At 43.5% G+C, this 20,520-nt stretch overlaps 1 protein-coding gene across 1 annotated transcript in view; it reads left to right on the top strand.

The window, feature by feature from the left end:
* The window catches only part of PABPC1L (poly(A) binding protein cytoplasmic 1 like), a 428,971-nt gene that overhangs the window by 593 nt on the left and 407,858 nt on the right, over positions 1 to 20,520 (top strand). The window lies entirely within an intron of this gene.

The raw sequence follows: 20,520 nt of genomic DNA, 5'->3' as shown, positions 1-20,520 counted from the left end.
TCAGCTGGTTAGTACTTCGGCGTCTGTTTCGTGAAAAGGTCAAATTTCAAAGGGTTCTTTGGTGATTTGCTTAATAAACGGTTAAATGCCATTTTGAGCGCACACTTAACACAGCACATCTTGAGTAGTCGTTTCACGCAAGAGGCTCAAGAAATCCGGTTCTGATGACATATTTGAGTTTATTTAACAGTCAAGAAAATTGCACGTTTATGAGGCCTTGAACTGTCAATAAACTGCCCAAGCCCTTCAGTGTTAACAAAAGAAAGTATTTTTATAGGTTCTGAGAGAACGATAAGAAACTTGGGGACATATCTGAAATTTCCCCAGATTTGGATTGTTATTGCAACTTTATGCGTTTTCGGGTAATCCCGTAAATTGGTTTTAAAAGAAACTGAATGATATTGGTCTTCAGTGTGCCTGCTTTTAAATAGGAACTGATTTAACTAGATTGTGAGCTGGAACGATTATGCTTGTGACTGCAGATTCTCCAGTGGAGTGCGGGACCGGCGGCTCATGGCGGGCAGAGACCCCTCCAAACAACGTGCAAAACAGGAATCAGAGAATACCCTGCCGATTGATCAAACCAGGCGAAGCCTGTGCGAGATAAAGCATACATTTTTCCAAGTTGAATAGGTGAAAGCACAATAATCATTATCTGCAAGAATGTGTTTTGATACGGCGAGAGGCTGAACTGCTGCCCCACATAGGACTTCATTGTGAAGTGGACGCATGGCAGGTTAGTTCCTTTCGGTCCCAAGATGGAGATTGCAGAGTCTAGGAGCATGCGTCTCAAGTGAGTGAGCATTTCAGACGAGCCCCTAGAGTGAGCAGGAACGAGAATGTGGCATATTGACGGAAAACATGCACAGAAAATATTGTAGAGGTAGAGAGGCAGCATATACTAATTTAGCTCCTTAAGAATGACCAATAGTCGGAGCCAAACCCTGTAGTGTTGGCACTGTTGTGATGTGATACACACAGCTTGACTTAAAATCACCTGCTCAAACATCCTAGCCCAACATTTAGAGTGTAGTTTCAAAACGAGCAAGATGACTCCCATTAAAATTGAGTTCCGTTTAGCTCGTCATCAAGGAACTAGGGGGTAAGGTCTGTACTTGCCAAAGTCATGTAACATAGTAAACTGCTTTGCTTAATCTCCATTTCCAGGTAGGGTTAGGACATGGTATTGTGGTGTGTGTGTGTTTTTTTTTTTTTAAGTCTGTAAGCGTATGATTTGGGTTTTTTGGTAGAACAGCCTTTGTGACAACAGTGGAAGGAATCTTGAAATGGCTTGTGTGATGTCTGTGAGAAGTTATTGACCGAGAATGAGAGTTTTGACAGCAAACCAGTATGATCTTTTTTGCTCCGTTTGGAAATAACTTATGAAAAAGATAAAGTACTAAGTATATTTGGGGAACTAGATGGAAGAGGCATTTAATGTTGTCCTGTCTTGACATTCAGGAACCTAAAAATGCTTATTTATGTATATCTAAAGAGGTATAGAAGCCCATAACTGTTAAACCGTGTCCTGACCTATCCTAGCAGTAAAGTCACAGTTGATGGTCATGTAAATGCCTGCAGGATATTCACCTTTTCTGCGTGGCCACCTCTGATTGTACTTTTACCATGGGCCTTGATTTTGCTGACTTAAGAGCTCTGTGTGCTTTACTCCTGCTAACCGGAAATAACCTGCCTTTGCTTCCCCACTAAACATGGTTAAATCAGCTTTTTCCTGATTGGCACACTTGATATTTCTGTAAGTCCTTCATATATGGTGTATAAAGTGCATCCAGGGAATGGAAGTTAAATGCCACTTGTGGCCTGCAGTATTTATTGTGCCAACCAATATAGTGGCAGTGCAAACATAGCTCCAGACCTACACTGTGTAGCCTGACTGCTGCAGTGTAAAACCTCTAGTGTGACCTGTCAGAATAACACTTAACAGGTAAAGTTGTCCCTTTTAAATATTAGTGAGTCATCCTTGTCTAGGCCATGGAGCCCTCAAGACATGGTGCACAGTATTTAAAAGTGGGGCAATGAGAAAAATACTATCTTGTCCCTACAGTGACAAGGGCCTAAAAGCAGGTAATACGTGTGAAATGCCTCCCAGGAGCACACATTAGGCTGGCTGAATGGGCATAGATGACTTGTCTGAACTCAGCGGAAAATGCTGTTTGGGGCTATGGGCCTTCTGTTGGTACCACATTGTCAATATTGCCTGACACATCTGTTGAGAAAGGTGTAACACTTTGGTGCACTTGAAAGTGAGAGAACAGGATGCCAGGGTAATTCTTGTGCATTCCATATTTGGTGGTTGAAGGACCCCGTTTTGTACTACCAGACTTCTGTCTCTGAGTTTGTTGTGAGTGCAGTGCCTGCTTCATACTGTGTTTGTGTTTTATGTCAGAGGATACTAGTGATTACCACAGTGCACTCCCATACACACTCAAAACCCTCAGAGCCCAAGTTTAGCATGGCCGAAGAGTTTGGACATCTTACAAATGAAATATGAACTACTGAAACTGGGGGTAAGGTTGCCCCTCAGAACTTTTACCCCAGTGGCTAAGGAGTACCCAGGAGCCACTCAGACCCACTTGCTGGTTATGGGCATAACTGTGGCACCCCATGACACCCAGACAGAACGCTTTCCAAGCCTATGAAAAAAACAGAACATGACTGGACCTTCTGTCTGGATTGTGAGGTGCTCTGAATGAATAGACCTTTCCCCACTTGTAGTCAGGACAAAGAGGTGGACTCCAAGTGGCTGGCCTCCTATGTGGTTACAGGAACACACAAAGGTGCAAGAGGCCTTTTCCCTTCAATTCCAGCCGACAAGTGGCAACTGGATCTTGGACTGGAATGGATGTGGAATTCCTATAGCCTGGGACATATTGTTTGAGGTCATGGACAACAAGTTTTCATGTTTATTTTGTCCTTGAGACAAGTAGGCCCAACCCCCCTGCAGCACAAACCTTTTGGCTGCCAGTTTACAGAGAAGGGGACTGTCTGCAATGAGGTAATGTGTGCTCGTATGTTAATGCTGTTTGAACTTGTATTTTTCGGTTCATTAATGAAAAGCCTTTATTATTAGGGTGCACGCTGTAAATAAACGTTTTAAGGTCATACTGCACTACTGAGAGTTCCAGTAAAAAAAAAAAAGTATGCACTTGCTTGAAAAACTAAGTATAATGCTCCCAGAATGCTCTTTAAATGGATGCAAATGTTTTGCAGAAGCTTGGAAGCAAGAGTGATGATTATTTGTTTTCAAAATAAAATGTTGAGAAAAAAATGCAAGTAGGAAGAAAAACATTTAGCAACTATGACCTTTTTGGTGCTATTTCTTTTGAAGCGTCATTTAGTAAAATGTGTTGATACATGCTAGTATTCCCCAAAAATATTCTTGATGGAAAATCAGTGTAACCATTCTCAACAAGATTATGGGAAGCATGAAAATAAACAAGCAGTGGCAAAGCCAACTGATCAGTCATTTGTTGTGAGTCTTTTGGTTTCGTCAATGCATATTTTGTTTTGACATGGCTTTCGTAACACTTTACTGTTGTGGGAGCTCCAGGCCCTCAGCATTGTAACGAACACTGGCAAAAAGCAAATAATGTTTTTTTTGGTCTCGAAAAGCACGCAAAGACCTCAACTTCCACCTTCAGAATTTACAAGACCCCAACACCGCATCCCTCCTAGATAACCTTCACAACATAGGGCTCTGACAGATCGTGACAGAGCCAACACACTCAGCAGAACACACTCTCTATCCCATCTTCACTACAGGAACCTCCCCTATCTTCATCCACACCACAGAACTTCTATGGACAGATCACCGATGCATCCACTTCACCTTCAACACACCCACCCCCACCAGACCCCAACTCCAACCATCGCATAGAAACTGGACAAGAATAACAGACTATCAGCTCACTGTCGCCCTTGCCATCGCACACAACGGAGACCCAAACACTGCAGCACACACATTCCACAAATGGATCACCGACTGCGCCAACACCATAGCCCCCATCGAAAAGAACATGACCACCCATGCAAGGAGAGCCAGCTGGTTTACCCCCGAATTCCAAGAATCGATACGCAACAGTCGCCGCTTTGAGAAAACCTTGGGAAACACCAAATCCCCAGAAGCCCACAGCAATTTCAGAGCTTTCACCACTGCACACCACCAACTCATCAGAAACACCAGAAAGAAAGCTATACAAGACAGAATCTCCTCACAAGCACACAACAGCAAGGGACTCTTCAGCATCATCACGGAGTTCACTCAACCCAACTGTGAAACAGCGGACATCCCACCCTCACAGGACCTCTGTGATAGACTCAACACCCACTTCCACCACAAAACCAAGACCATCTACGACAGTTTCAACAAGGACAACCTATGCGCAGAACCCCCTCTACCAAACCCAGACAAACAAATCAACGATCTCCACCTGGACACCCCTCTCCACCAAAGATACGCTGAAAACAGTGAAGTCCGGGGCTCCCACGAATCTAGGCCCCCATCACATCTTCAACATAGCTGCAAACACCATTGCCCCCAAGCTCTGACTCACCGTCAACCGCTAACTAGCTGCCGCCACTTTCCCCGACAACTGGAAAGACGCCAAGATCAACCACCTCCTCAAGACGTCTACATGGTCCACTAACTATCCTCGTCAGAAGCTACGGAATAAACATCTCCTACGCCGACGACATCCAACTCATTCTCTCCCTCTCCAATGAACCCGACAAGGCCAGACACAACTTCCACGAAGGCATGGAAGCAGTCGCCAACTGGATGAGAAACAGCTGCCTTCAACTCAACTCAAACAAGATAGAAGTACTCACCATGGGCCCTCAACCCAACGCATGGAGCGACTCCTGGTGGCCACCCACCCTCAGAAAACTGCCCACCCCACCAGCCAAGCCTGCAAACTCTGGATCATCCTGGAACTCCGACCTCAGCATGAACCATCAAATCAACTCTGTTACCTCCACGCAAGACATTCAGATGGATATCCCTCTAACATAGAAAGACCGTCCCACACGCCCTCATCACCAGCAGACTGGACTACAGCAACTCTCTATGCTGGAATCAACAAAAAACTCACCTGCAAAACACCCAGAACGCCACCACCAGACTGGTCCTCGACCTACCCCGACACAGCCACATCTCACAACACCTACGTACCCTGCACTGGCTCCCCATAGAAAGAAGAATCACTTTTAAGATCCTCACCAAGGCAAACAAAGCCCTCCACAACACTGGACCAGCCTACCTGAACCAACGACTCAACTTCCACGTATCCCACAGGGCCCTACGCTCAGCCCAGCTCTCTCTCGCAGAAGTACCCCGCATCAAGAAAACCAGAACAGGAGTGTGCTCCTTTTCCTACTTCGCAGCCACCACCTCTCACGCCCTACCCATCCACATCAGACAAACCACCTCCCTTTTCAGCTTCACGAAGGAACTGAAGACATGTTTTTTTTTTAAAACCACCTCACCGGTTTAAGCTACACCTCTCTCCTTGCCCCCCGCGCCTTGTCACCCTAACGGGTGAGTAGCTGTGCTTTACAAGCACTGATTGATTGACATATTGCCACCAGTGGTGTAATAAAGGCCCCACAGCCCCTGCAGTGTGGGGGCCACTCCAGGGGGCCCCCCTCAGCATAGCACCTGCCATGAGTGAGTCTAGAGGGGCCCTCTCCAGTTTTGTTTCGCCACTGATTGCCACAGTAATTCCTGGCACCGAGTGGAAGGGCAGAATGTGATCACTCACAGTAAAGGCAACCCATAGATAGAGGAAGAACTAGAAGTTTAATAAAAACAAAATGTCTTGGTTAATGCCAGACCTTATCAGGGGCCCAATTCCTAAAGAAAGTCAGAAGGGTGCACCCATGGTATATTTCTTTGAATTAGTGGCTTTCATGAATTCAGAACCACTTACAGAAGTAGACCAGGAAATCGTACTCCTAGAAAATATTTGTCAACTTTATTTTAGCACGTGCAAATATGCATGTGTAGATTTGCTCACGTGAAAATCTACTGAGCGTTTACAAGTTCACTTTCCCTCCAACCACTTTTTTCCCCAACTCTGGATCAACTTCTACTTTTGCCATTGTAAGAAGTAAATTTACAACCTTTCTCCGTATGGAAAAAGATTAGATAAGAGCTAGTGAAAATCCTTAAACATGCAGGTTTGCAGACTCAAAGGCATTCCAGCCCTGGAACTATTGCTTATTGCTTCCTCCAGCCCAGTATGTAGATCTGCGAAAAGGTGGCAAAATAAGGAAATTTGTATAGTAGGGATTGTAATTGCAAGTATTCAAGCCCTACTATAGTAGTAGCCCTGAAATAATCAGTCTGTTATCAGAGCTTTTACATAATGAGATTGCTGCCATAATTTGTCTCCAAACTGCATGGCACGAAAGGGACAAGTAGATCTTTTTACAGGACACATAGATTTAAGAAACAACCTGTGCCATGGACAAGTAGATATTTTATCAAATTCCACACCCCGGACTGGGCTTTGCTGGTGGCCTTTACTTGGCATCTTGGTGCCTCTCTAATCTCTATCTGCCCTGCCAAGGACTTCGTGTATTCCTGTGGTTGCGTCAACACTAGGAAAAGTTTGGAAACTTATGAAAAATATTGCTCTAGAGCAAACTATGAGCCTACCATGAAAAACAATGGACCAGTGTTTCCATGGTGTCGGGTTGATTTTCACATTCGTACTCCTGAAAGGCTCCTGCCTCTCTGAAAATAAAGCCACTTCCCGTTTTTAGGACTTAGACTCTTCACACTCAAAAACCTCCAGAGCCTTGGGTGCCCCAACCTGCAGCAAGTATCTCACCAGCAGTTCTGTGGCAGTGACTGCAACTTCAGATTCATTCTTCCAGTGGGAAGAAAGTCTTATTAAAGAAAAAGACAGTCTTTTCTGTTTTAGTACTAGTCATTTTTGAGACCCAGTTTTTCACCAGGGTCAAGCTCCTTGCTATATCCAACCAGGACTCCGTCGTCGTTGGCATCAAATCGCAATTAGGCCCTGGTTGACCATTGACCATCATCAGTGTTTTTACCCTTTTTGGTGCTATTTTCGCTTAACTCTTCAGAAGTTCGTGTCTCTGGACCCCCTTGTTGGACTTGTTGTTTTGGGGTCTTTTTGTTCCTTTTATTGTTTCTCTGTTTTTTTTCCGACACACTTTGTGGTTCTTATTGCAACTTTGTTATTGTTTTGGGACTGTGTAAATACCTTATATATTGCCCTAAGGTAAGCCTGTCTGCTCTGTGCCATAGATCTAGGGGGTTTAGCTCAGGTTAATTTAGTGACTTTATGGCTTGAGCCTAACAAAGGTTGTTATTCCTTGAGGGGGCTGGGCTCCCACCCAACATAGTAATCTAATTTCCCAAAATACGCTTTCCTTCTAAATGTGCAAGTAAACTCTTGGCTTGTTTTACATATCCAAGTAGTAGTAGTTTGTGCTGAGGTGCCCAGTTTCTGGTAATAACTGTTTGGCTCTGGTTTAAGTACTGAAGTCAAATAATTTGGGAGAGCAGTACAACCACCGAGAGCATGCAGTGGTGGAGGTCTTAGAAATTGATACAAGATCAAGCAAGTGGAAATGATGATTCTCTTCTATATAACAGTGCTAGGATGATTCTCTTCTATATAACAGTGCTTCCTAAACCTTTTAGAACCACAGCACCATGTTTTGTAGAACAACAAACCTTTGCAACCCACCTTCCTTTCATGTACATTAGGCAGCAGCGTGTATATATATATTTTTTGTAATGTAATAGTAGACATGCTTTCAAAATGCTAACAATAACCACAACATATACACTTTATATATTTTTTTGTTTTTCTCTCTAACAGCATTACGTTTGTAAATGTAACAACATTGAACATTCCTTTTGATATGTCTTGATCTGACTGTGGCCAACTTATTTATCTGCCCTAAAAGTGGCAGATGGAGAACTGCACTGGAGTTAGAACACTTTCCAGAGTCTGATGCTGGCCTGTGTCATTGGTTTACAAAAATCACAGGGCTTCTGAAAAATCTTGGTGTCAATACCAGTGATTTTTGGCAAATTTGGAAAACTCTTTGTAAGAAATTGGGTTATTGGTTGAGGAGTGTGGAAGCACCATTCAGTCAACAACCACAATCCTTGTCAGGCTGAGCCACAGAAGTCACCAAATTAACCTGTGCTCGACCCTGTGGTAGCTTGGCGCAAAAGCAGTTGGGCCTAACTTAGAGGCACTGCGTAAAGTATTTATGCAGTACACAAGCAGTAATAAATTGAAAATCCCAAATAAGAAAATGATATCAGAATGACACAAATTCAATCAGTAGTCCCAGAGATATTCAGTTTTCAGGTTTGTAGGCAAAATAGTACCTAAAAGCACAAAGCACCACTCATGGTTATCAGGTCACGCTAGACTGGGTTAAGTCACAAGTTTAGGCCGATCACGATGGAGCATGGGTCAGGTACAGCGACTAGGTTACTCTTGCTGAAAAGTTATCTTCTAAGTCTGGTATATTGGAGGAGGCTGCAAGGAGAAGTTAGTGTCATGGACTGTTGTCGCTGCAGTCCATACTATCTGCTGTGTATAGTGGACAGTCAATGCTTTACTTTGCGCAGGTGGTGGGCTTTCATTGCTGTAGCGCAAAGTGCAGGTCTCCCACTGCTAGTTGCCAAGGACTGTTATCAGCGCAAAGAGCAGATTTCACTGGACCTTCGTGTTGGTGATGACACAGGCTGCGCACTCTTGCGAAACCCAGCCTGTTCAGTTATGAACAGGCTAAACATCGAAATTTTCACCTTCTTTTCAGGAGGAGTACATTAAGATGGCAGGCACTGGTCCAGGGCCTGGGAGGAAGGGTGGCACCTCTTTGGGATCAGGCCTCACTTCAGCAGTGTTCAGTGAGGTCCAGGTGCAGAACGTCAGGTGGGCAGGTGCTGGGTTGCCTCTGAAGCTTGTTGTGTCACTATAGCTTAGATAGGAGGTTAGACAGCTGATCCTTGATGTCATTCTGAGGAGCCTGGGACAAAGACAAACTGGTTCAATCTTCCTTTTCCGACAATAAAGCAGTCCTTCAAGCAGCAGCGAAGTCCTACCAGTAGGACAGTTCTTATTCTGTAATTTCCACAGGTCCAGGAGTTTTCTGAGGAGTGACTATGGAGAACCAATATTTATAGTGTGCCGGCCTTTGTGTGCAGGGACTCCCAGTGTTACCACCCACATATAGTTCTGGAAAGTTTCCCCCTTCCCTGTCAAGACTCCAAACTGGGGGTTAAAAAAGCCAGGGCATACTAGGTATTTGATTCCTTTTTGTGTTCAGGAGGCAAAACCCTTTGACGTGCAAGTGGGGCTGAGTCTTCTTTCTCTCCAGTTAGCCTTTTAAAATGGCTCTTTGTGTCCTCAGCTAATCCCCTTTTGTGCAACTGTCTGGAAGCAAAACACAAACCATAACAGCAGAGCCATTCAGTCATATGACCCATGACACTAGCAGAAGGCATTCTCTTGGAATGTGTTGACACACGTTGTGCTTAGATGTGAAGAAACGGACGCAAACATGATAATGAAAATGTAAACACGTGAAAATGGACTTAATGCCGTGTTTGAAATTAACAGCATTCTTTGATTAATGTTGCGGTAATACACGTCCCAGAATTCATTGCAATTAATTATTGCACTGTTTACATCTATATTTACAGGTTTTCGGCATTCTTTGATGCCTGTCTTTTGATCTAGGAATGATTAACTCTATAGGAATTGCGCTAGGACCACACGTGGGAGGGGCCAAAACACGAGATACACACGCCCGACAGACCACTGAAAATTTGCTGCCTTTTGTTTGAGTGCCAGGTACCAAAAGAGATGTTACTGCCCCACCAATTGAATTATAGGGCTGCCGAGAGCTCGAAGAGTAAAGATGCGTAGTGATTGTTTCGATTCTCCAAAGTAATGAGAGTTTGGGTTTGAACTGGCTGTGTTTTCTGATGAAGAATAAAGAAATAACGCCGTGTTCCAAAAAAAACAGTTGTTAATGTTTTGTCTTGGATTTAACTGATGTGAATAGGAAAGGAATTGAAAATTAGTTGTTAGACTGGTCACAGAACACTCAGCCCACATTAGATGAAAAGACTTCAAATGTCAAGAACGTCGCCCTCTTCAGGTATCGGACGTTGCTGTAGATTGAATACTAATTGGTTTTGCCTCATTTACCTTTTTTCTGACTTCTCTCAACAGTTCACATAGGAATATTTAAACTAGAAAAGTTAGAGGTGAGCCACAAATTGTGTGACACATAGGTGTCGGTAATGGATGATAACATTATAGGATTTATTGTTACACATTTCAAAAATATATAGTTTATTTTTACCTACAGAAATATATTGTGCAAGAATCGCTTATTGAGTAAAGAATTGGATGTCTTGACATTATTTTAAGTAATATTTTGCCCTGAGGAAGCTATCACTCAAATTTGGAGTTTCCCATAAAAAATCATAGAAATTCACTATACTTCATAGCCTAATTCTACGTTTTTTTTTTTTAACATAAAGTAATTGGACCACAGATGGGAGAGGATTTAAAAAAAAATATATATATATATATTTTTTTTGCATTGTGCTTTGGATTTGCTGATCTTTTGCAAAGTTACACTGGGGGATGCGCTGAGTGCCGCTGTGGAACGGGGATTGGTCAAAAACATTTTTTGAGGCAATTGTTTCCCATGAGGTGTCCCTCCATTTGTCCTATGGGGCCAGGATACCTGAATCCTGACCCCTTATGTGTTTTCAAACTTTAATTTTTATTCCCCCAGGCCTTGCAACAAAATAAATGGCGGCCGCAACTTTTCTTTCAGGTTTGCCGCCAGCCCATCAAGGCCTTGCTTTTCACCCAGATCCCCCGTGGGGGGAATCCACGAAGTGTCCACATCTCTAGATATCTATATTTTTATTTCTTTATTACCTCCAAAATTACTGATCAGTTTTACACCAAATGACAAAAAGTAATATTTCTGGAACAAGCGCTCGCTTTCTGCCAAGTGTGGTTTAAATCCTTATAGCGGTGGGCTGTAGTAGTCTTAAAAAAATAAAAAATCCCTTAGACATTGTATGGGGGAAGTTTTTTGGGATTATTCCCCCCATGCCCCAATTCTCCGCCCTCGTTTGACGAGTTACTCTGAAACTTTGCAGACAGCAGCTGAACCAACTAGGGTACAAGTTTTGAAACACTTCATCAAGATTCGTCAAATGGCACCAAAGTTATTAGCAATACAAAAAACGCTTGGTCTAGAGGACAAGTTGGTCATAACTAGAACTACCTACACACTATAACCAGTGTATGTATGTGTGTGTGTGTGTGTGTGTGTGTATATATATATATATATATATATATATAATAATATTTTATTTATGTAGAATGTAATTGTCAAAACATAATTTTCAGGGAAAATGTCAGGGATTGTTGCCTAGAGGTTTTCAATCAGTGTATCTGCAACTAATTTACTGTAACAGGATAATTAAAGTGCCCATGTTGCAAGGAAAAGAATGAGATATAATATATGGCGAGTGGGGGGGTAATGGTGTATGGAAATTTTCTAAAAGTGGCGTTTTCGTTATTCTAACTTAAAATCTGAATTTACCATTTAAGCGTATAAACTGCATAACTCTTATCTATTTCCAGTCCAGAGTTATCACTTGCATTTAATAATCAAACCATTGTGAGTTAATAGGAGAGGTAGGTCTTGCAACAGTGTAGAACGGCTTTAGGACTTTTTCACTGCCAGGACATGTAAAACATAGTGCATATGTCCTACTGTTTTTAAATAAAGTGCAGCCTGCGTATGAGCCCTTAGCGCCAATCTTAGGGGTGACATAAGTATGGAAAACAAAGTTTATTTCGGTCTGGCAAAAGGTTTATTTTGCTAGTGAAATGGCAGTTTAAAACTGCACTACAGGCTGCAGTGGTAGGCCTGAGACATGTTTTATAAGGCTGCTTTAGTGGGTGGCACAATGAATGCTGCTGCCTACAGTACCATCTACTTTAAAGGCTTTGGGTACATGTACCATTTGCTAGAGACATGCAAGTAAATTAACTGTGATTTAAATTAAATGTGCCTATTAGGTGTAGTCCAGTATTAGCATTGTTTGAAGGAGAGAGGCACAAGAAGCACTTTATTACTGGTTAGGTAGAAGTGGAAAAGTGCAGAGTCCAAAAGTCAACAGAAACCATTTCAGCAGACAAGAGAAGGGATGGCTAAATGTTTTTGGGAGTACCATGCCAAGGATGTCATGCCTAACACCTTTTCTGCAGCAGACCACGGGTGAAGGCCGCCTATCCTTTTTTTGTGTTAAAAAGAGGCCCAGTGGTGTATTTTGGACTTCACATATATATTGCAGTTTTGTATAGCACGAATACTGCACAAGGGAATTGGAGCGCTTTTAGTGAGCACCAGGTTACATTACACAAGTTCAGATTAATTTAATTTTCAATACAAAAGATCATTTTTTTTTTTTTTTTTTAAATGTTCCCTCTCAGCAAACACCGTGATTTGAACCTGGTTTCCCATATCCAGAGTTAGAGGCCCTTGCAACTAGCCCCATAGATATTTCTCAATTTATGTGTGAAAGTCATACACAAGTCTGCTGAATGTGTGTGGTCACGTATATCAGCACATTCCCTGTTAGAATGCCTTTGTGAAATGATAAAAACACAGGAGCAAACACTCCTGGAAGGCTCACCCGAAGTGATGCTAGAGGATATTTTCAAAGGTTTGTTTTAAAACTGGACTTGGGGGGGGGGGGGGGGGGGGAACTAATTCAGTACCTTTCCACCAGTGGTGCTGGAACAGTTTTCAGAGTGGGAGTGCAGATATCACTGATGTCAAAGTGATTGTAAAAAAAAAAAAAAAAATCCCTAACCTCACACAACGTGTAGCAAATGTATTTAGCAGGAGAGTAATGAGTGTGGTATATATCTGGTAGTTAATTTTGGAGCATTATATCGCAGATATATTACTAATGCATCGTAGAGTGGTGCACCATTACTTACAGACCACACATTTTCCATTGAATTCAGCACTTCACATGCACAATCATATAGTTTTAGAATATAGCACACAAACGATTGTCAATCTGAATTCAGTAAATATTTTTCATTTGTGTATCACCAAGTATGTGTCTTGAGTTGTTTTGATCATATAAAAATTTTCATCAAACTTCAGAATTACAAACAGTGCCTAATTTTTTGCTTTCCCATATACTCTAAAATGTGTACAGTTCATTCAGATATTTACATTTTGTTTTGTTACAAAAACATGACATCCTTTCATTTCGCACCGCCTGTACTCTAGCACGATTGTCACATGGTTTACTTTAAAAACTGGTCTCACTTTGAAGTGGAAGAAAGAAAGGTAAACACCATTCCCCATTTTAAAAGAATAAGCAGCAATTTGCCAGAAGCCATACCCTGACATTTGACCTCTGTATTTAAAACACAGCAAATGTGACAAGATAAACACAAAATGTAAAGACATCTTTATCGCTCTTTCACGATTCATCAGAAATCTGGCGACTTGCCAGTGGATCATGACCCACATATTGTGGAATACTGCATGTGGATGATTAATTCGGCTTGTGTGCATTTATGTGAACCTGCATAGTATATTCTTCTGGATCACCAAGTTTGTTTTGTTTAGAAAGGCTGCTATGAAGGAAGGCCATCTGGACTGCCATGGTTGAGTTTCTGTATGAAACAGAATCTTCAACTAACGGAGTGGTTTACATTGCTTAGAAACTTTTGTTTAAAAGCTGTTGGGAGGGGTTTTATTTAATGTTGTAACCTTTCATGTCATGACAAAATAAAAACCCTCTTGAAGCTCTCAGTGAACATCTTTTGGAAACTACTGGTTTGACTAAGGATACGTTGAGTGAAACTGTAGCCTTCTTATTGGGTGAGCTTAACTCCAAAATTGTCAGCAAGTATTGAAGTTGTAATAAAAGGTTTTTGCAGCAGATGTGATTTGCAGGGCTTTACCAGGAATCCTTTGTAGTGTGTCTAGAGAAGGTCCTTTACTAATCCATTGTTGTCTGGAAGGTCTGTACACACACATGCCACCCCCCCCCCCTCCCCCCAGAAATTAATTAGGACAGCCCATCTTGCTTTTGTACCAGTGGTTTGGAATAATTCTCCCTGGCCACTCCTATCCTTCACTTGCCTCAGCACCCTCAACCTTCTCGTTAGCACTTTGGAACAAATACCTTGAATGGACCAGTATAACTATAACAGGCAAAACTGCCAAGAACTTCTCTGAGAACTAATTTCTGGCATACATAAGTACTGTCTGCACTTCAGTCCAGTGTTCCAAGATTTCTCCATCCGAGTCTTGGTCTCCACACCAGAGACCGCTGATAAACTATTTTGTGCTCTAGGGGTGGTGTATCGGCCCCCAACTCCACTTGAAAGGTTCAGACCAGAATCTGGGCTGACTTTGCCAAGATTTCCAAGAGGGTCTATATAGACCCTGCTTTGAAGGAGGAAGTTTACAGACTACTCAGGATTGGCATAGAAGTTGGCCTTACACAAGGAATATGCTGCTCAGAAGGAGAAGGTTTTGAAGGAGCTGCAGCACTACGAAATGAAGACATCCACAGTCTTATCTGGAAAGTTCCTGCACCAGTCTTCGAGGGCGAGTCTCAGGGATTCCAAAGTGACCCCTCAGTGTGAGCAGAACTGTGTAGCTCTGTGGTTGGAGGACTCTGAAAAACTCATGTGCCACTGAGCTCCTTTTACAGAACTAATTGTCGTCTTTAGCACTGAGTGGCTTCTTGACCAGACGACAGTTCATAGTCCTGCAAAGAAGAATCAGGAGTACCAGAAGAGAACCATATTGGTAAAGTCTTACATCCAGAACTGAGTACTCACCAAGACCATGAGTAGTGGTGGGCACTTAGATTTTAATTTGTCTGGTGAGTTTTTTGTGTTTGGGCCCAAAGAAGAACCCATCAGGATCTGTTGTACTGGGAGTACGGTGATGTCATTAAAGCATCCTTGACGGGTGCTGATGCTGTCTTCATTCACTTCATGCTGGCTTCTAAGATTCCACCAGTGGACCATTTGACAGGACCAGGGAAGAATCCTCTCTCATTGCTCAATGAACCATGCATTACACTGTTGAGCAGCGCACCATGCCAGCATAATGTTAGCACACCCTGCACAGTTTCAAAAAGGGGAAAACTGACTCTCCACCAAAAAGGGAAATAAATATGCTGATATACTGACCCACAACCTGATAAGTACTCTCCTGAAAACCTATAAATCGGCGAATCCTAAGCCTTTTGACTTCTGAGGACTCCTGCTACTACTACTGGAAGCTAGGGACCTTTTTCTCCCACACATAATTCTGAAATCCTCCATTTTAACACATCACTGTCTACTTCAGCACTCTCCTGTACGTACTTCCTTACACCTAACTTACTTGCCCCCACACCTCCTGCACACACAGCAGAATGCACCCATAAAAAAAACACTTTCACCCTGTCAGTATTGCAGCAGCTCTGTACCTCCTTCAAAAACGTTCAGATAAAATTACAGTTATGATTGATGGGTGGCGTTTGGAACCTGACTTAAATGTGGGATCGAAGTTGAAAAACAGGGAGGAGTCGGCGAGGATACAGGACATCGCCGGTGAGTCACAGGAGCAGTGGAAGCGCTTGGGCCCTGTAACATCACCTGCCCTTTCCCTGCCATTGCGTGGCCTCCACTATCCCTCCAATGACCTCGCCTTGCTACAGCCAGAAGAAGAGGAAGGGGCCATAAGCGGGTTGCAGGTGGCAAGCGGAACGGCATGGGGAATACAGAGCAAAAAGTGGAAAATGAAACCCTACTGCATCTGTGAAACCGCAGACCGTGACTCAGGTGGCTGCATGTGGCAAGTAGGGGGACCATAAAAGCATCAAGGTAAGTGGAGTGGTTCAGAAGTAGGGGGAGTGGCAGAGGTTGTGCAGAGGTGATAGGGGCTCAGCATCAAGTTGAGCCCCCTGGTCACGGAGGCGGCCCAACTAGGAGTGGCTTATAGCTAGGTGTGTGCTAATGCCTCCCTCCAAGGCATGAGGGGGTGCCAGGAGGTAACAAAGGCGACAAAGTCCCTGGTCGAGGACCTCAAGAGCGCTATGGGAGGCACAGCATAGAACCGAACTCTTAAAACTGAACCCAGCACTAACTTTCCCCTGCAGGCTAGATGAAGGAAGCAGGGAGTCATTAACCCTCAGAGCGACTGCTCAGACAAAGGAATACTCTAATATTGTTGTTAAACACAGAACATAGCATTATAGTCTACAAAGTAAGGAAGCGTTACTAAGCCACAAAATAGCCTTTCAAAGTAGTGGCAGAAGTGGCAAAAAATGCACACCTTTATTCTCAATCAGGAAAAACAGAAGAATGAAAATGTACTCTGGTGTTCAAGCGCTTGATTGCCATGCATTGGAAGGCCCCCCACGCCCCGTTACATGCTACCTGGCTCCAAGACTTACAAAGATGCTCACAAGCAGAGGCTCAGACATTACGCCAGCTACAACCCAGGGGACTGATCCAGGGCGGCGCTGAAATCTGGGATACTTTCGTGGTTAACATTGAGGCCAGAGATGATACATACCCCCCTTGAACACTGGGTAACCTACATGATACAGACCCTGTTAAATCCCCATACTGTATAGCCCCCTGAGGACCTCCATAAATAACCCAGACACTTTACTCACAGTACACCACTTAGGGCTTACACCTGCCAGACATGCGACAACAAGTTAAGCAAGCTCCCCCTAACAGCGGTCCCTCTCGTCGCCACGGCAGGACCACCCCCAGCGCAGAGCCCACCCCAGGTTCGGCCAAACTCCCCTCCCACAGACTGTAGACACAACTGATGTTCCACCTCCACTCTCCAGACAAGAACAGCCCAAACCACACCACACCACATACCCGTTAAGCCACACCAGGAACACAAATGTGACGTCATTTTGTAAGTTATGTTACATGTTGCATCACAGTACGGCAAAATACGAACTGCACTATATAAGGTTATATATACATGTAAACAGAATACCAAAAATGTATGGAGAAATGTACTGCCGCTCATTTATCATGTTTAATAAACAGATTACAAAAAAATAAAAATAAACGTGATAGAGCTCTCTTCAGCCCCACTTGAAATGCCCTGTCTAAGTGGGAATAGAAAGCATTGAGATGCCTTAAAGGACATGGGGCCTCGCAGCGGGGGGGGTTGACTACAGCAAAAGTACATATTAAAGACACCGGGGGGGGGGGGCTTTGGGGCACAGGGGGCAGGGAGGGGAACAGCCCGGGAATGTCTCAATTAGTCCACTGATACCAAGCATCCCGGAAGGTCTGAACAGGAGCAGACTGGTGTTGTGGCCCAAGGTACAAGCTCGATTAGCATGATAGATGCAATGGACAAGTTAGATGGCAGTATCCAGGAGGACAGCCCAGAAACAAGTCTAGACCTATACAAAGCTCAATATACACACTGCTGACATCAATCAATGCCACTCTCATTGCAGCCACAAATGCCCTCACTTATCAGTCACACAAGTTGTAGGTTCATATGGGCACAATGGAAACATTAGCACTTGTTATAGCAAACATGGCAGACAAGCTAGAAGAGATGGAAAAAAAGATACTTAAACTAATGTCACTGTAAACCTATAGTGGAGAAAGTATGGCCGCTACCAGAAGAACTCACAACAATGGTTAGAGATTTGAGAAGCCTTCCGTCGATCAGTGCCCCCAAAATAACATGGACTGAGAGATAACGTATACAAACAGTAAGGGACCAGAGACACTAACAAGGGCACAGAGCCTGGGAGATGACAGGGCAAGGACTATGGATCCAGTATTAAATGGCTCCTCACTGGACATCTGTAACGAGAAGTAATCCTAGTCATACATAGTTAACAGATCAAATAACATTAATTTCAGCCAGCCAACAGGCATGAGTTCAGCTGGTAACAGCATCAATAACAACAACAATAATAATAATAGCACAATCAAGGACAACAGTAAATTGACAAGGAGCAAGGCAAAAAAGGATAAAGAAAAGGCAAAAACACTAAGGTAGATGCTCTTACAAAGGATTTGAGAGCATCACCACTTTGTAGGGGAGGAAACGACAATGACTGAGGAAACAGCAAGTGTAAACCTCTACATGATATTTGAGAGAAAAGTAGCACCCCACAGTGATGCAAGAGCTCTGCAATCCTGGGCCGTTACGGGAGAGGGCTACGGCCCAGATCAAGAGAAAGCATTTGAGGAACTTCAGCACTCTCAATTATTCTTCCTGGAGGGCCAGAGAGTGGAAAGGGGAGCATGCCTAGACACAGCCTGACAGGTCAAGCAGGCAGAATTAAACGAACCACCTGGACCGGGCCTAAGTCCTGCAGCCTCCCATTGTGACTTGGATTTGAGAGGATAGCAAACTGTTGGACTAAATGACATCCATTCCGAAAGTATGGTTCAGCAACCTGCAACAAACCGAGGCAGACCCCTAGGTCCATGTAGCTGTCTCATGCAAAGTGATATTTCGCTTGCAGCTCCGGTCATGAGGGAGACGCAATATCCTTAATAGGGCCAACATCTCGAAGCTCCTTCAGCACATCCCCTCCTTAGCTCGAATAACAAGTAAAGATTCTCTAAGCATTCAATTAAGGGGTGGCAACAAGCCAAACACCACAGAATATACTATAGCCACCTGGAATACAGATGGGCTTGCACATTTGGAAAAAAAGCGTTTTGAGGACTAGGACATATGAGTCCAGGAGCCAAGTGAAGAAAAATATCCCCATGTTCCAGAAGTACAACTAACCACTTGCTTTCAGAACCTCAGTATAGAATGCTGACCAAGAGAAGTATTACAGAATGCAATACAGCAGAAGTAAAGAGATGTGAGGGCCAGGACTACACAGTATCCATCTTGGAGGGGGGGGGGGGGGCAGGATTGGGGAGAAGAATACACATCCATCTCTAGTGCACTGGACACCAAGGAGTGAGAGCCCTGCAAAAAAAAAGTAATTAAAGGTGAAAGTGTATATTGTAGAGCAAAAAAGACCATCTTTAAACACATCTCTTTGAATGCTGCAGCCGTTGTAAGTGTCCTAAACTGTAAATCAGACATGAAAGAGTTGCAGGAGAGGGACATACTCTACCTACAAGAAACTTGAAGTTAACGATGTACACTTAGAAGCGAGCAAAGTACACTTCTATGGCAGGTCATTGGGTGGCCTTTCAATATATGTGAATCGCTCTTTAGAAGTCACCATTAAAGAACCTGGGAGAATCTCGGACATGCGTTTTTAGTAGAGGTCATTCACAATGGTGAAAGAGTGAAGGATCTGCTAATCATTAATGCCTACCTCAATGGGCATGAAGCTTCAAAGCTAGAGACAACCAAAAGGGCACTCTTCGCTCTAGAAGTACTGTGCGAGTACCCGACCATGGCTATGGTGATAACCAGGGACTTCAATCTCCATCATCTGGGAACTGAGGTGACCAATAATAGAAGTAGTACACATGCAGTAAGAGCATTTAGCTTTCCTTCGTGCTTACGATCTTGTTTAGCAGAGGCATGGGCCAACTAATTACATCTTACGGCACTAAGCATATCCTCCTTTTAATACCTGTACAGCCATCAATTACACCGTTTTAAGTAAGAACATGAAGCAATGAATGTCAGATTTTGACATGTATTGACTTGATTCAAGTGAACTTGCCATGCTCAGAGTGAAATTAAAGCTTCAAAGCGAGTATCTGGAGTAAACTGAGGTCATCGGTCACATTAGGGACTTAGAGGGCCATAAACTGTTGAGGGGGATCAAATGAAATTCATTCACAGGGGTGTGCAATTCCTACAGCCCGATTCCTAGGGCATATTGTTTAGGGTCAAGCACAACAAGTTTTTTTTATTTTTTATTTTTTTCGTCCTTGGGACAAGTAGACCCAACTCCCTGCAGCACAAACCTTTGGCTGCCAGTTTACAGTACCACATTATAGATCTAGGATGGGCAATGCCGGCAGTTAAAGTAATGGTTGTGTCCTTATGTTAATGCTGTTCGAATGTATATTTATGGTTCGTTAATGCAACAGCTTTATTAGGGCGAGTGCAGTGGCAAAACAAAAGCTCCCATTGCCACTGTGGAGCTGGAACCCCCTAAGCAAAGTAACCGGACCCGAGAGCTCCTAATTCCAAAGGGGGGGGGGGGGGCTCCATATCTTTTGCTGGTGGGGGGGAGGGGGGTGTCAGGGTCTCTCACGTTTCTTTATTCCACTGCATGAGCGCTCTAAGGAAATGTAAGCTCAGACTGCACTGCTGACACTGGTCCCAGTATAAAAACGTGTACACATGTCTGAAAGTTTACGTAGCCTTCTACCAATATAAGGCTACATATAATGCTTCCAGAATGCTCCCTGATTAGCTTCTGATGCAGATATTTTAAGACGCTTC

The sequence above is a fragment of the Pleurodeles waltl genome, chromosome 7 (genome assembly GCF_031143425.1).
Source record: "Pleurodeles waltl isolate 20211129_DDA chromosome 7, aPleWal1.hap1.20221129, whole genome shotgun sequence".
Classification (NCBI taxonomy): domain Eukaryota; kingdom Metazoa; phylum Chordata; class Amphibia; order Caudata; family Salamandridae; genus Pleurodeles; species Pleurodeles waltl.
This window is presented reverse-complemented; position numbering and strand designations above follow the sequence as displayed.